Raw genomic sequence first — 17,193 nt, 5'->3', positions numbered from 1 at the left:
CCAACCAGAGCTGGGGCGGTGCAGCCGCTTTGATCTCGTTCATCCGCCCTATGGGAGGTGGATAGATGTATGTAGATACGTTCTGTTTTGGTGACAACAATAACAACCAACGCGAGCGCGAGCAATCGCTCGAGGATTTTTTTTTCGGTAGGGTTATCAGTTGTTTAAAAAAAATGTTCTAGCGATTTTTTTTTAAATGATCATAACCATTCGTGGAAATTCGGCTCTCTATCAAGCACAGCTTTATGAACATGAACTCAAATGCAGCATGATACGCCGGCACAGCAAATAATGCTCGCCTCTGTTCTATTCAATTAATATTATAAAAGATTCTTGTAAAATTTAAGAGATAATAAAAATTTCCTCAGTCAACTTGGCCAAAAACAGACTCCGGGAAGTATCGCCAAATGTGGAAACCACATAATGCCAAAGTGAATTGTCATCACCTCATCGAAGTGTAGGTATAGGAGAGGTCTATTATATAAGCGATATATAACAACGAGTTTGGCCAACTGGCAACGTTTGGGATTTGAATTATACATAGCAACGATTCAAGGGGGTTTCAAATATTTACGTTATTAAATCTCGGTTTGGGTGACCAATATTGATGAGCTTCATCACACTCAATGTCAAAAATGTTGGTTATTTTTGTTGTTTTTTTCTTTTTCTGCGGATATTTATTATCGATGACCATGGGCTAAAACTCGACTTACAATCAATTGCCATGGGTTTAAATCCAGCTTTTTTGATCCTATCGGTTGCCATTGGCTCAAACCCGCTAAATAATTTATTTTCATTGCCCATGGTCTAAACCCGGTTCACATTTTATTTTGATATTCATTGTGTTTTAACAAATCGAAAAACACTCACTTACGGACGGTTCGTACTCCCTTATTGCCGGTATGGGCTATGTCAACTGTTTTTCAGAAATGTCTGCAAGATTTTGAAAAAAATTCTGGAAAAGTGTGGAAAAGTCTGGATGGCGTACTTTATAAGTGATGGCCTTTTTTTGGTCGCCAGATCGCATTATCGCAATATTGCAGTCTAGGGAATAACACTTATTATTTTATCATAATCAAACATTCTATACACTATCAATGCCTGATTCATATTGTGGTGATGTCGGTGGTACTACGTTTTATGCTTTACTTCCTGTTTTACTACCATCTTCGTGGCATTTCGCACCCTTCAATTACTAATTCGAATCATTTCCTGCCATTTTGCAATGAAAATTTCTAATCTTTACTGTTTTGTCAGAAAATTTAAGTCGAAACTCAAAAGTCTGGAAATGTCTGGAAGAAATGACAAAAGTCTGGAAGTCTGGAAACCTAAAAAACATGTCTGGTAAAAGTCCAAAAGTCTGTAAGATCCAGAAAAAATCTGGAAGGTTGACATCACCGGTTATGGGCCCTCTCGGACGGTTCAGATAGCTTCTTGCCCTTTTGAAAGGTTAAGATTCTCTGCTTTGTTGAGCGAATGTAATTCCCTCTTGCCCTAAAGTATGAGTGACCAAGATTTTCACCAAAATTGCTTCATTTTGAAGCTTGCGGACAGCATTACCAAATTACTTTCTGAAAATTTCTCCTCATGGATTCGCCTGTAGGCTTTTTGTTCATCGAAAGGAAAAACGTTTGCACAAATAGGTCATAGCCAAAATTAATTTGGCCCGCGGGTCATAAGCAAGGTTGCCGAAAATAAATCTGAGTTTTAGTGAAAAAAAATCCTGACTTTCTGTGATTTCACCTAGAAATTCTGTGGTGGTTTTCCGTGATGGAAACAGCATAAATTTATTTGAAAAGTCATGAAGAAATGAGACTTTTTCACGTTTCACTTTAGAAAAATCAATTGACATTACCAATCTTAGCATAATTTTCCAAAACAATGTTAGATAGCCAAAATTTATTTAAACATAAAATTTATAATAATACGTACAAAATTTAAAAAAATCATTGAATTCTGTGATTATTTCCAAAAATCTGTGTTCTGTGACACAGATTCTGTGATGAAAATTAGCACACAATTCTGTAAAATAATAGATTTTTCTGTGATTTCGGCAACCTTGGTCATCAGGGTTTTGATTATATGCAAACATTTTATTCCTTCAAAGTACATAAGGAGCCCTCAGGCGATCCATGATGCGAAATTTTCATAAATAAATTCAGTTTCTGCTGTCCGCTAGTTTCAAAATAGGGCAATTTTTGTTGAAACTTTGGCTACCTATGCTTGAACAAATTCATGGTGATTACGCTTTTTTAAATTATATTCAATTTTCATTTTTAAAATTTTTACAATTTGAATGTTTTAACATTAATTCTGCGTATTGTATCCAACTTTCTTATAACTCTTTTTTCTTGGGCTTTTGTTCAAGAAACAGAAAGAAGTGGACCCAATTCAATTGTTTGTTCTGGAAAAGTGATGTTGGAAAAATAGGAAATTAATTCCGGGTAAATACATTGGGTTGCTTATGATTATGATCTTGTTAGCATCCCAAAGCATTTGAACAAGGCCGGGCCCACTGTGCAGTATTGAACGAAAAGACAACTGGAATAAAAGCGAGGAAGAAACGTGGAAAAAAGTATCATACGTTCCCGTTTTAGCTATATTTTTTCGTTGGTAGCATAGACCCTAAGACATTTCTACGCTTCTTGATGTTGAACCTTGCAATTCTTCCTTCAATAGATGGAAATGAGGAAAAAATAATCGACCATGGTTTCTATTCACTATTATTAGCTTTGAAAAGATTTTAAAAATTAATAAATATATAGAACTGAAATAATTACGATTGTTTCACCCTTCTTAAAGATTTCAGTATCAAAAATATATAATAAAATAAAAATATATAGGTTTAATAAACAATAAATAATAATTATTTTTCAGTTCGACCAGACCGACAAGATCCAAAAGTCCAAATTTTCGAAAAAAGTGACATAAAAAATTAAAAAATCATTATACACAGGTTGTCTATGCCCAATAAGTGGACAGGCAAATTTTATGACGTGCCTTATGATCTCCGATTTTTTTCCAAAGGCTCAGCCAACATTTGGATTAAGGAGCTCAAATTTGGCATGGAAGCTTATTATGCGAATTTCTAGTTCAAAGGCAATCCACTTTTCCTTTATTTTTCAAGGAATTTAACAGCAAGCTGTCATTCTTCCCAAATAAGCAATCCACTTTGGAGACGGCCTTTTTTGAAGGGGGAAATCCCTAAAAAAATCAAAACCGACGTTTTGAGCGCTAGCATAAAATTTATCTTACGTCAAATTCGTCAAATACGTCAGTCTGAATGGAGTGTTTTTTTTTACCTTTTTTACCTAAGAATTTTATTTTTTTTTCTTTATTTTTACAAGGTTCTTTTTACATAAGATATTTAAAATGAAACTACGTACTGATGAAAAGATTATAGGACGCGAATTTTTTGCCCCTCTTTACCTCTATGAATGAATTGTCATTTGATAAAATTATTCCTTTATGTCTCACTTGGAAGTTGATCGATTTATACATCATGAATATCAGTATAAAGCTTAGGAATGCACTCAACAACGCTCGAAGATACAGATCGTTTGACTGATTTATGTATGAGAGAGTGGGGAATCATGGGCCACTTTTTTCGTTGTTCCATAACTTCTTTATTATAAAAGTTAAAATGAAAATAAAAAATGGTATGGTTTTCTATATTTTCAAGGTATCAGGAAGTATTTTTTTAAATTTTTTTTAAGTTATTTTCTTCAAATTCTGGCTGTTTGAAAAAAAGCATTTTTTTTTTGGATTTTGAAAAATGGTGGGGAATCGGGGGCCACCAAATCCAAATTGATCAAATAACATGCAAAGTTTATGAGTTGACCCAAAACTGTGATTTCCTAATTCATTTCGTTATTTTAAAGCAATTTCAGATGATGAAATAAAAAAGAGAGCTGTGTATGATCGCATAGATTCCATAACCTTTTGGCAAAATTTCTTATATAGAATGGACAAAATATTTTTCATAATTTTTTATTTGCATAAGAAAACTTTACAGATAGGTAAAACCTATTTTAAGTTCTGAATGTGTATAAAAACATAAAAATATAGGTGATTCAAGATGTGTGGCCCACGATTCCCCACAAGCTATGATTTGCAAATTGGTTGTGTTTGTGTGATGTTTCACTAAAAATTCATTTACCATGTGAAAGATCATGACAAAACTAAGATCATAAGCATATGAGCATATTTTTGTTATGCACTTTAGGTTTCCCAATGATGAAATTAGTGGTTGTTTTTTGAATTATTTAAGTAAATTTTTCTAACTTTTTTTTAGCTTGATAAATAAAAGGAGCATATGATGCGTATTTCAGTCCACAACATAAAGGAATATATGCTCACGCAAAGCGGCGACGATGACAGTTGGTTTGAGATTTTTATCTCAACACACATCTGAGATATTAAAAGTGGCCCACGTTTCCCCATGGCCTACGATACCCCACTCTCCCCTACATTTTTTGGGGACCCTAAATGAATTCTTGAAATCTTTAATTTTGCATCATTACTTTTCTATTGACGCACCCTAAAAGCCCAGGAAAAAAAACTCACTAATCAGACCTTTGGTGTCAATTTGACACCTCTCGCTTAAAACTATATCTCTCTTGTTTGTCAACCGATTTTTAACTAAATTTATAGTTTTGGAAACCCCATAATGTAAATCAAATATGTTTCTCAGACAATATTCTCCTACAACACTTCAGTTTTCCGTTATTCAAAGTCTAAGAAAAACAATCCGAAAACACGTGCGTCGGGAAAAGACTGTAGGTCAGCTATGAGTCAACCAGAATGACCAAAGCTGTTAAACGGTCGTTAAATAAAATAAACAAACAAACAAAGGTCAGCTATGAAATGCTAAAAAATCACTTAGCTTCCCAGAGAACAGAAGTTTAAAGCTACATTTTGAACATAAATATATATTTTTTTGAAATTTTTTAAGATGGCCACAAAAAATGTAAAAAAGTCGTGTAAAAACCGTACTTTTCAATCAATGAACCGTCAAAATAGTTTAAGTCACTCCAGATAAATTTTGAAGAGAGGATCGAAAAGTTGACGTTATTTGGCACATTTTTGTCATGGCAATAAAACATATTTCTGTTTTATGCCTAGTGAAAATATTTACATTACACCATAATAGTAACAGCACCTGTATCCGAGGTCTATTCTTGGGTCTAATTTATACAAGAATTGAACCAACAAAATGAGATGCAATCCAGTGAAAAAACTGGCAACCCCACTCGTGTTCCTTTAACTGTCAAACGGTTTACTGCCGCTCAAAAATCGTAAAAAGTCCAACAGTAATTCGGCACTTGTATGCGTTTTTAATCAAAGTAATCAACAGAATTTGTCACTGCTACATTTAATGAAAGATTTTCACTTTAAAAGGATTATTTTTCTGTTTTGATAAATAACTAATTTTATACACTTTTCCAAAAGACAAGTGTACAACACTTAGAACCACTTACCTGTTGGGGAAAATTTGATTTCACCCAATTCTGTTTCATAGCTGGTTTAAGAACTAATCCGCGCCGTACAGCTCTTCTTCTCCACACGATCGCAGACACTAATCAACTCCCTCTCCGACCAACTCATTTGACACATTATTCTTCTCAGGTATCTTTATCTTCGGACCCTTCAACTTTTCCTGAAACTTTAGATTATTTTTCACGAGATAACACGGAACGTAAATTTAAAACACAAAAGCTATCTGGAACTGGATGGTATGTTTCGCCTGAAATTTCACTGTTTCTGAATGGTGAACTGGTAAGAATATCTAGAATCAACTTCACCGTATAAATAGGAGTTATCTTATCGATAATTCGAAGATTATCCACGTTTATCCTCACTTTTCACGAATTATTCGAAATTTTTCGCAACGTGAGGAAAAAACATCTGCGCTCCGATTCGGCCAACGCCTACTTCCTAATTCCGGGTTAAAATATTGGGTGGTATTAAAATGATAGAAAAACATTAATCGCAGCCAAGGAATATTTAAAGAAGGTAGTGTCGAGGCAGCCCTGCTTTAGTATTAGTACACATTGCGACGTCACAATCACGAAAAATCTGTTAATTTACTAGGAAATTTGCCTTTTTCGTTGATAATTTGAAGAATTTGCTGGAAATGTTCAATTTTTAATACCTGTTAGTCTAGAAGGATTCTAGCTCTTCAAGATTGGTACGAAAAAAGTTGGATTTTCGAGTAATTTTTGTATGAAATAAACCTTAGAAGTTCGAAAAAAATGGTGGATTTTCCCTACTCAAATTTGCAAAATTAGTTCAAAGTCTTCCATGAAAATGATCAAGTCAGTGCAGTTTAAGTTCCTTATTACAAAAAAAATATCAAAAAAACAGACTTTTATATAAAACCACAATTATTTATTCGCATTTTAGTAAATCGAGTTAACAATAATCAATTGATGTTAATTGTTCTACATAAGAATTGAATATGGTAAACCGATTGGATAAAAATCATGAAAATCAGTTGAACACTCAATAACTACCAGCTAGACCTTTTTAAAGAAGATTTTATCTTCGTTTTTGAACGTTTCAGCTTCAAGATGACATTGCGTTCATTATTAAAATGAGAAAAAAAAACATAATGCAGTCTTCAAAGGACCAGAAAATTTCATAACAGTGGAATAGAGGTCTTACAACACAATCATAACGAAATTGGAATTCATTTTCGTTCTAAAACATGTTTTTCTGTGAAATTTCTGCCATTCGCATATAAATTTTCGATACATTCGTTTTTGTGACGTCACAAAAAAATCCAATATGGTTCTCGACACTACCTTATTTAAATATTCCTTGAATCGCAGCGCACTAAATTGGACTGCGCACTCATGGCTGCGACATTTGTGCGAACTCGTACATTCGTGCGACCTGTCAAATCAGTGTAAAATCTGTCGGAGTTCTACACGCTAACCTCTTTTCAGTCAACCTTTGTACGGATAACTGCGACTGCAAAACATTGCACGAAATCCAATTTTCAATGAAAGAGATAATACATAAAACACAATTCATGATTGATGTTGATTGAAATGTGGTTTCGATTTAACCAATAAATTCGGCGAACATCACTGCAGCATTTTATTGAGTTTAAACTTTTAATATCATATTTTGTTAACTTATTTGGCCTTTTTTTTAATTTTTTTTTTTCAATATGTGTCGTTCGTGGTGTTCCTTAGTTAGAATCTTATATTTGGTCATTCTTGCGACTTCTCAAATTGCTTGAACTATAATAAAATTAATTTAAACATATTTCAAATTTACATTACTCATCAGTAATTTGAAGTTAGTTAATTAAAAAAAACACATTTCTCTATAATATGCACTTAACATGTAAGCTGGAAATTTGAATTTGGATTTATCCGTACAATAAGGTATTTTGGGGTAATTTTTATCGATATACCCCTAATTTTCATCAATACCTATTTTATGACCTGTTTTTTTTCTAATGATATTTCAATTTAAGAAACGATGACTAGAATTAGAACTTCTGTTAAAATTTTGAATATGATTTTTGAAAGAAAATTATCCAGTTCTATGAAGGAAATGCTTAGTAACATCTTGTAACCCTAATTATGATTCCATTTTCATCGGCTTTTAGTTTTGGTGATTAATACTTTTTATCAATGTCACCAGCAGCGACAATGTGATCTCAAAACCTAATAAGTTAACCCAAAAATACTATGATCTTCGAGGGAAGGTTAATCCTGCAAATCTCACAACGCTATAAACAACAGTTAAATCAATTATGCAATCTCCGGCGGATGATCACGTTACATAGCCTACTGACGACGTCAATGACCGTAACTTACCCGGTTATAGCATCTCTCTATCAAATTAGTTGATGAATGAACGAACGAGACAGCGAGCTAACAACGTAAATGATTGGGGGAAGGGGAAGGCACAACAATAAACATCCGAAACTGGCTAGCCGGAAGTTGAAGATCGAATTTGGCTGAATTGGAAACCGATTCGCTCGATCGAATTGAAATCCAATCTTTGCGAAACGTTTTCGATGAACGTATTGGTTTACAAATCAACTCAAAACACACCAACAGTGGCAGCAACGGTTGGTAAAAATAGAACCTTGCGATTGTTTTTTTTTCTCTGCTCTCTCACCTAATGTTGTAGTACATCAGCATCCTAAATTTTTTGTTTGCTATCAGCGGAATCGGTTGGCGAATTAGGTGTGGATGGTTGTTTGTTTTCGGCTAAACGTCTGCGCTACACCAAACGGCTGTTTGTTTGTATACTCTCACTATTTCTTTCCGTAATTAACTCGTGAGCACCGGTTTTTTTTAATTACTGTTCCTCCTATTCTTGTTGTTGCTGTTTTCAGTTGCATCAGGTTACACGCGCATCAGATTTAGTTTTCTCAAAGCGAGATTTATAGGAAGTGCGATTTGAGTTATGCGCGTTTGCGTATGCCTCCTCAACATGTGGATGTAGTTAGCTAGCTGGGAAGATGCGATTCAAGTTATGCATACCGGTTCTTCTGGCTAGTGAAACGCAGATTGGGGAATGCACGAGGGAAGATTTAGAAGAGAGTAAGGTGGCATTCTTGGCATTGCCGATCTATTCCTTTGTAGCAAAAATGCAGCATTTACCGGCAAAACTTGACACGGTCGGTGGTGATAAATTTGTTTCAGAGCTGTCCAAGGGATTAAATTTATTAAGATAAGTTTCTTAATTCAGATCTAGTAGTGGCTCCAGAGAGTAGAATTGTGTTTAAAGTGTAAATGAATTTTTAAATCTTTTGACTTTAACTAAATTTGAGTGGGAAGTCATTTCATGGAAACTTTTTACTGTTTTGTTATTCATAAGTCGTTGGAAGACACTCAAACTTTACTCTGTGTCTATTTGTTATGGATTTTTAATCGTCGAAATTTTTATGATACCAATTTTTAAAGGCATGCTCGGGGGAATGAAAAACTAGCGAGAAATTTTATGTTTGTAGGATACTAACTGACCCGCCAAACTTTTTGGAGCCTTTGATTTTTTTATATTTCAGCACTGTTTCATCGTCGATAAATGGATGAAAGCAAATTTCGTGGGCGTGGGATTCTTTTGTATCAGTAACATATCCAGAATTATCGAAATTTTTAGTTTATCCAACTCACCGCTCAGGGAATGGAAAGTATTAAGTATAAAATCTACATCGCACAACTGGCAACTGGCAGTGTGTCCGCTAACATGCTCTCGAAATGTTTATTTTTTCGCTAAATGTTCAGTAAGCAGCTGATAAAAAAAAAGTTCCGCTAATGTTCAGTTTCCACTAACTTAAGAACACAAAATCTATATATTTTCATTTCAATTATGTACGTAGGTTATCGTCATCATTCCTGTTTAAAAAAACTTTTAACTGGTGAAGTATTTTAAAATATAATGCAGGTTTCTTGAAAAAATGGATCATATTTTTTCAAGAATCGTCAAAGATAGTGTAGTTTTTTCTTTAGATTTGCCTCCACACCTGTATTGAGGTCTTCTTTAAACATGGACGTTGGAAAAACTTAAAAAATTGATTGGACAAAACAGGAACATCAAAAGGTTAATGAAAATTTAATAAAGGTAGTTTGAAATAATTTGTTATGGTTTTTTTTTCTGACTCTCTATTAAATACCTACACAAATTAAATCTTATCGTGAATGGACAGAGCTGAATTGAACAGATATATTACAGTTTCAGAAATTGTTACTTTACATCCCATTTTACAGCAACACTATTTTAATCAATATAATGTTTGAAAATTTCATCGAAATTTGTGTTTCTTGCTTGCATCTTGCTACAATTTTCTATTAGTGATAAGCGATTACCAAAGTGAAAATTTTACAAACATGAATATAAAACTTTCGATTTACACGATGAGTTCAAGAATTTTACACATGATTGCTTTTTAATGACAAAAAATGAGAGTATTATATTTCCGAAAGAATTTTCATTTGAGGTTCACTAGAGCAAGTTCAAACTTTCAACTTTTCTCTGTTACAACATAATTAAAACTTATTTCTTCTTCAAGAAATTGTTGTTTGTTCCCAAATACACAACTGAAATGGTTTTAGAAATGAGAATGAAAACTTTTTTTATAAATAATTACGAAAAAACTCAAGGTGAGAATGGGGATACTTGATCCCTTTATCTTATTTTCATTATATCTTTTTGGAAAAAATTTGCAGATAACCGTCTTTTGCATTTTCTGTCAGCGTACGATTTCAAGTTTATGTACTGCTAAAGTTAGATCGATACATGAGCCCGTAGATGAACTAGAAGCGTTTTAGTGGGACTTAAAAAAATGTGATATTTTAAAAGTTAAAGAATACTTGATCCTTTCTTAAAGGAGACTTGATCCTTTATTCAGGATGTTCTAAGCTTTGGCACAAATCATGCAAAATCTAAAGATAAATGTTCCCTTTACTTATTTGGTCATCTTAGTATTTATTTCACAGTTAATAAATGTCAGAAAAAAAAGAATTCTAAAAGTTTGTCTACTACCCTAGTTTTCTAATTTTCGTATTAAAGCTCTTTTTTGAGTCGTTTTAATTCGGAAATTATTGAATGAATATAGGTCAATATATAAATATCAATAATTTCGTGCTTAGCAATGATCAACATTAGAGATGTACCGAATAGTGGTATTCGGCGAACGGCCGAATACCGAATAGTGACCTTTTCAACTATTCGGCCAAACGAATATTCGGCCGAATATTCGGCCGAATATTCGGTCAAATATTCTTTTGAATTTTGAATGAAAAAAAGCGATTACTCATTTCAATTACCTTATTTTTCTTCCATTTTAATGCCCCTCGTGTTTTGAGTCGATTATTGTCAACCAGGAAGGATATCAGATGACTAAACGCTTCTAGGGCGTTTATCAACAAAAATATTGGGTTCCTGTGAAATCTGGGGCAAAACCTGTCGAAACAGGTGCCAAGCAATCAGAAATTGCTTATTTGATAACAAATTAGATGATGATCGAATTTCAGTAAGATGTTTTCCAAATTTTTGTTGATGATGATGATGATGATGATGGCCCACCTCCACTCCCCCGTACATGGGACTTGGGCTAGTTATCTTTTGAGATATTTGATAGTCTTTAGCCAATGTTCATTTTATTGTCCACTTTGAATTGCTTTATTCACTTTTGTTTTGCCCATGTACGTCCATCCTTTTTATATTTACTGTTCGTGCTACTACTGTCTTTATTTCAACTTTGGAACAGGGACCATCTGGGAAAAGGGTTATTTTGGGATACATCCCGCCCACGCACATATGAGTCCAAGAAAGGGTTTTACCGCGCCCCGAATCGCGTTGCTTTTGAATAATGTGTCATATGCGGCCCAGAGACGTATGTTCAGTTGATCATCATCACCAGGTAACTATATTACACACATTTAAAACACGTACTTATAAACTAATGCTAGTTTTCACAAACGTCAAACACTTATTCTTAAATCTAGCCAGGACTTGTTCATTTTTTATTTCACTTGGTAGAGTATTAAACATTTTCACACCACGGTAAAATAAAGAATTTTGTGACGAAGACAGGAGGAATGCGGCTGATCTAATTTCATTCGAGAAGCGGGTTTCATAGCGGTGCAGATCTGTACCTCTTACTATCCATTGTTGGAGATACTCGGGAGCGATGCCTTTGGTAATTTTAAATATAAGGAGCATGGTGAGGAATGTGACGCGTTGACGAACCGAGAGCCATTGTAATGCATCCAACATTATGCGAACTGGAGTTCTTCTATTGCAGCGCAGAATCAATCTCATGACTTTATTTTGAAGCCTTTGTAGCCTAGTCATTTGTTTTTCATTGGCGAAACATATAATTGAAGGACAAAACTCAAAATGTGGCGATATTAGTGCTTTGTATAAATAAATCAAACTCCATTGCGACAGGTCCTTCCGGAGGCGGCAGAGGATTCCATATTTTTGAGCTACTTTTTTTACTGTGAAGTCGATGTGTTTGTCGAAATTCAATTTTGCGTCTAATATCACACCAAGGTATTTCATTTCACTGACCAATTCTAAGCGTGTGCCATCTATCTGGACATCAAACGAATCACAGTTGACAATACGATTAGACACAATCATACATTTAGTCTTTGACACATTTAACTTAAGTTTCTTAAAGTTTAACCATTTACTTAAACTTAAAAGATCACAGTTCAGTTTTTCTGTAGCAGCACTATCATCATCACAGTTTATAAATATCACAGTGTCATCAGCGAAAAGGTTTATATCACAGTATTTTAGCATTCTCTTCAAGTCGTTAATGTATAAAATGAAAAGAATAGGTCCTAAAACGCTACCTTGGGGCACACCGACTTTGGTTTCTTTGGCAGAGGATATCACAGATTCGAATTTAGTTTTTTGGCTTCGTGAATTCAAGTATGATTTGAACCATTCTAACACAGGACCGCTGATGCCGTATTTCTCCAACGTGACTATTAATTTAGATCGAGAAATAGTTTCAAACGCTCGTTTCAGGTCCAGAAACACTGCGATTACTTTTTGTCTAGTATCGATAATTTGTTTCCATTTCACTAGAATCAAATTGAGTGCAGTTTCACACGAATGATTTCTCCTATAACCACTTTGCTCTGGTATCAGTAGTTTGTTGGCCGTGATGTATTTAATTAATTGCTCCTTGACAATCATCTCCAACACTTTTTCATACAACGGCAACATGTTTATCGGTCGAAACTCATCTGCTTTACAGGTACCAGAAACCTTTGCAATCGGGACCACAATAGACTCTTTCCACGAAGTTGGAACCGTGCCAATACGTAAAGATTCGTTAATGATTGCCAATAAATTATGTCCTATGGCGTCAAAAGAGTCCTTCAGTATTCTGGAACTTATTTCATCTGCCCCGGAGGATGATCCCAATGACCATACAATGGTTTTCAACTCATCCAAAGTTATGAGGGAAAAGTAGCTCATTTTTAAGGCAGTGTATTTGCCTGTTAATTCAACTGGTTCTGGTTCCTCTTTGATGGCACTGCTTATTTCTTCCACACTGGTCACGAAGTAATCATTAAACTTGTTGGCAATTTCCGTTTCGCAATGAATTTCTGATTCACCAAATGATATTGACCGGGAAGCAGAAGTTCTGGGCTTGATCAATCGTTTTAGAACTTTCCAGAGGGCTTTGGAGTCATTTTTATTTTCTTCAATTTGGCGTTGAATGAAGTTTCGTTTTTTTCTACGTAAGGCAAATGAATACTCATTCCTTAGCATTTTGTATTTCGACCATGTTTGTTCGACGTTTACAACTTTGAACCTTTTATACGCTTTGTCTCTGCGCCTTTTCAATTCAACTAGTTCCGCATCAAACCATTTCGAGGACTCTTTCAATTTCACAGATTTTAAACATACTAGCTTGTTCATACATGTTTTTAAAACATTTATAAGACACTCTGCCTTTTGGTGTACGTCATTCAAACCGTCGACTTCACATAAACTATCATTCAATAAATTTATCAACCAACCAAAAACAACGCATCCATATAATCGGGAAATTTAGGACGAATTTTGAAAAAAAAAAAAGTTAAAAAAGGGCAAATCAGAACGAAATCTCCACATTATTTTTAAACATACAAGGAGAAAAAGAAAGAAAAAACTTGAAATTTAAAGTTTTCATTGAATCACAGTGTAAAAATCGTTTAGAAGGATTAAACAAAAACTTATGTTAATTTTGGAATTTACTAAAGGCGTTTTTGAGTACAAAATCTTCAAATTTTAAAGATAAATTTTAGTTTTTAATTTGATTCAGCAAATAATCTGAATAAACCAGGTCAAAATCCAGAAAGTTTTCAACAATATCTGGGCATCTCGATCAGATTTAACTTATCTCGAATTCTTTATTGGATTTATGGGCAAGCCTTGATATATCAAGAAAAACTAGAATGAACGATAACCAAAGTATAAAGCGATTTTCGACAGCATTCTCCTGTGCGATGTACAGTGAAAGGTATACAGATTACTCTTAGATGTTTTGCTGAACCATAAGTTTTTGATGATTGTGTAGCTTTTTCGACATTTCTTCCAGATATTTCATAAATTATCCAAAAAAATTTGAAAAATTTGACAAATCTGTTATTGAATAAATTTAAATAATACATATTCGGACTATTCGGCCGAATACTTAGCTCAACTATTCGGTGAGCCGAATATTCGGCTTAACGGTTTTTTGGCGATATTCGGCTCCGAATATTCGGCCGACCGAATATTCGGTACATCTCTAATCAACATCCTTTCACAAGAAAAATATATCTTTTTGGACTCGTGGGATCAAGTGAACCCAAAATATACATTTTGAAAAACGTTTTCTTAAAAAAGTTGAGTGTTTTCCATTGCTTTGAAAATATGACATTAAGAAGTTCATGTTCCATTCTAACGATTGACATATTAGAATAAATATTTTTATTATATTGTTTTCGTGTGGGAAACATTTTAAAATGATATAAGAAAAATTAAGTCACAATTTGCTAAATTTTTCAATCAATGTGCAATAACGCAAAAAATTGATTTTTTTAGATAACAGCAGTTGATTTGTTCTATTTGGATTTTTTCTAGAATGTTTGATCTATGTAAGACATTCCAGTTTCGAGATATAGCTGAGAAATCAAGTATCCTCAGGAATCAAGTATCCTTCTCATCCCCTACTATTTGCTTACATACCTATTCAAGAAAGTACTTAACATGAAAAGTGTGTTTTTGTTTATCATATTTTTGTTGCATAGAAAAGACATTCTTTTTTGAAAAGTGAGATTGTAGAACCGACATTAAACAAGAAGAAATTATTTTTTTGAGAAATTTTCATATACCTTTAAAGTGTTAAAAATAATATTCCCTTCTGTCAACTCACACGGTGGGGCAAGTGCTAACATTGGCTTTTGAATAATTTCATCTTGAAAATGATTTATTACGTTAGAAAGGTAAGAATGGATATTCCGAGTGTTGAAACTGAAGCGCATATTCAAAATTCTTAAATGACTTTGTAAATGAAGGTCTTTTGCTTTAAACAGCATTCAGGAAAACTGCAGATATATCAATGAAACTTGATAACACAAACAAACAAGATCAAGTATTAAATTCATTTGAAATTTGAAAACGTCAAGTACTTATTTAGAGCAGGTTCACTGGTGCTGCGAAAAGATGGTAGAAATTTTGACATTTTGGAAATTTTACCATGTAAAAATATTTTCAAGATCTTTGGGCATTGTATTTTTTCACAGCACTGTTTCTATTTCAGCCGTATGTGATCGAAATATTGCTATTTTTGCATCACAGCATGCGAAACTACAACACGTGTTGTTAAAAAACTTGATCTTGAAAATGTTTTTATATGGCAAAATTGTCAAAATGTGCAAAAAGTGACAAAGTTTGTACCACTTTTTCCCAATACCAGTGAACTTGGTCTTAGTGATGTATCTGATATTTTTTTTGAAAATATTCATTTTTTTCAAAGGCATATGATAGTTGAACTATGGTGAAGTGCGTTTGCACTTGCTGTGTACCTTAATTGAAAATTACGATTGACATTAAAAAGTTTAGAAATTTTATTCAAGGTTTTAAAAGATGTTTACATTAAAATTTCCAGAAAATATAATAAATGCATAAAACCACTCTGGCCTGAACAGATTTATTTTCGATCTATGCAATTGTTGGATATCTGCTTTTCAATTAAATGTTATTAAACAGATAAATTCGTTAAATTTTTATTTTCAATAGAAACGCAGATCACTTCTAATAATGTTCCAAAAATTTTTAAATCAGAACATCCAAATGCTTCCAAATGAATTTTTTAAATGGGTTTAATAGGGACATATGTCCTTTATGACAATCAGAGAAAATTGCTGTGATTGGGTCGAATAACAAGAAAATCTAAACATGTGTTTTCTTCTTTAAAATCCAATCTTTTCCTTTATTCATTGGGTTGAAACTTATATGATTTCAATATTCATTTTTGCTTATATTTGTTCAAAAAATGTAATTTGCACTGTATAAAATCGCCAGTTTTCATATCATGACAAGTGCTTTTAGGGAACACTTCAAGTTGTAATGTCTCATATCTACAAGTTAAGTATATGGCGAATCGTTTTTCAACATTATTTTGGTGATACAGGGATATTAATTCAAACTGCTTCGAAGGGCGAGGAAGGTGAGGGGTGGAGTTCCCATGTAAGTTTTTTTGGCAGCAATAAAAAACTTATTGAAAAAGGGACCATATTTTATAAGAGAGGTTTTTTGTGAACGAATATTCGGCAAAACTCAAAAATTCAGGAAAAATATTCATTTAGGCTTCCGCTTTTCCAAATCCGAATTGCCGGGCCTTACGCTTAACCCCTGCCATCAGATTTTGTACAGCCACTTTGTCCACCTTCTTCGCCGCAGAAAGCCAGTTTGCATTGAACTGCTGCTCGTCCTTAGCAGTTTTATTGGTCTTCTTTAGGTTCCGCTTGACAATTGCTGGCCCAGTATTTCTCAATTGGGCGGAGCTCTGGCGTGTTGGGTGGGTTCTAGTCCTTGGGAACCACCTGCACGTTGTTGGCGGCGTACCACTCCATGGTCACAGGTACAGATGGCTTACCAAACCAGATATTTCATCGCGAACTTTGACAGTTTCATGTGCTTGAAAATATCTGCTACCTTTCCCCTTCCTTTTGCCGTATAAAACTCCTGTTCCGGAAGCTGCTTGTAGTCGGCTTTGACGTAGGTTTCGTCGTCCATTACCACGCTGTCAAACTTCGTCAGCACCGTCGTGTACAGCCTCCGGGATCGCGCTTTGGCCGTCGTATTTTGTTTATCATCGCAATTTGGAGTCACTACCTTCTTGTAAGTCGATAGTCCGGCTCGTTTTTTGGTTCGATGCAAGGTTGTAGACGATACAACCAGCTTATTTGCGGCATCTCGGGGAGAGAGGTTAGGGTTTCTCTTGAAACTACCGGCTACTCTCTTTGTCGTCTCAGCAGCTTCCGGTTTTCGATTTCCCCCCGATTCAGACTTCCTGGCTGTCGACAAACGTTTCCCAAACACTTTAATTAAATTTGTAACGGTTGATTTGGCAACTCTTAGCGATTTTGCCAGCTTTGCGTTCGAGTAGCTCGGATTTTCGCGATGCGCGAGCAAAATTTTGATATGCTGCTCTTTTGCCTTGGACGG

The 17,193-nt window shown here is 34.3% G+C and overlaps 1 protein-coding gene across 4 annotated transcripts in view; it reads left to right on the top strand.

Moving 5' to 3' along the window:
- LOC129740458 (titin homolog) overlaps positions 1-17,193 on the top strand; it is a 107,844-nt gene that overhangs the window by 10,620 nt on the left and 80,031 nt on the right. The window lies entirely within an intron of this gene.

Source organism: Uranotaenia lowii, chromosome 1, assembly GCF_029784155.1.
Source record: "Uranotaenia lowii strain MFRU-FL chromosome 1, ASM2978415v1, whole genome shotgun sequence".
Classification (NCBI taxonomy): domain Eukaryota; kingdom Metazoa; phylum Arthropoda; class Insecta; order Diptera; family Culicidae; genus Uranotaenia; species Uranotaenia lowii.
This window is presented reverse-complemented; position numbering and strand designations above follow the sequence as displayed.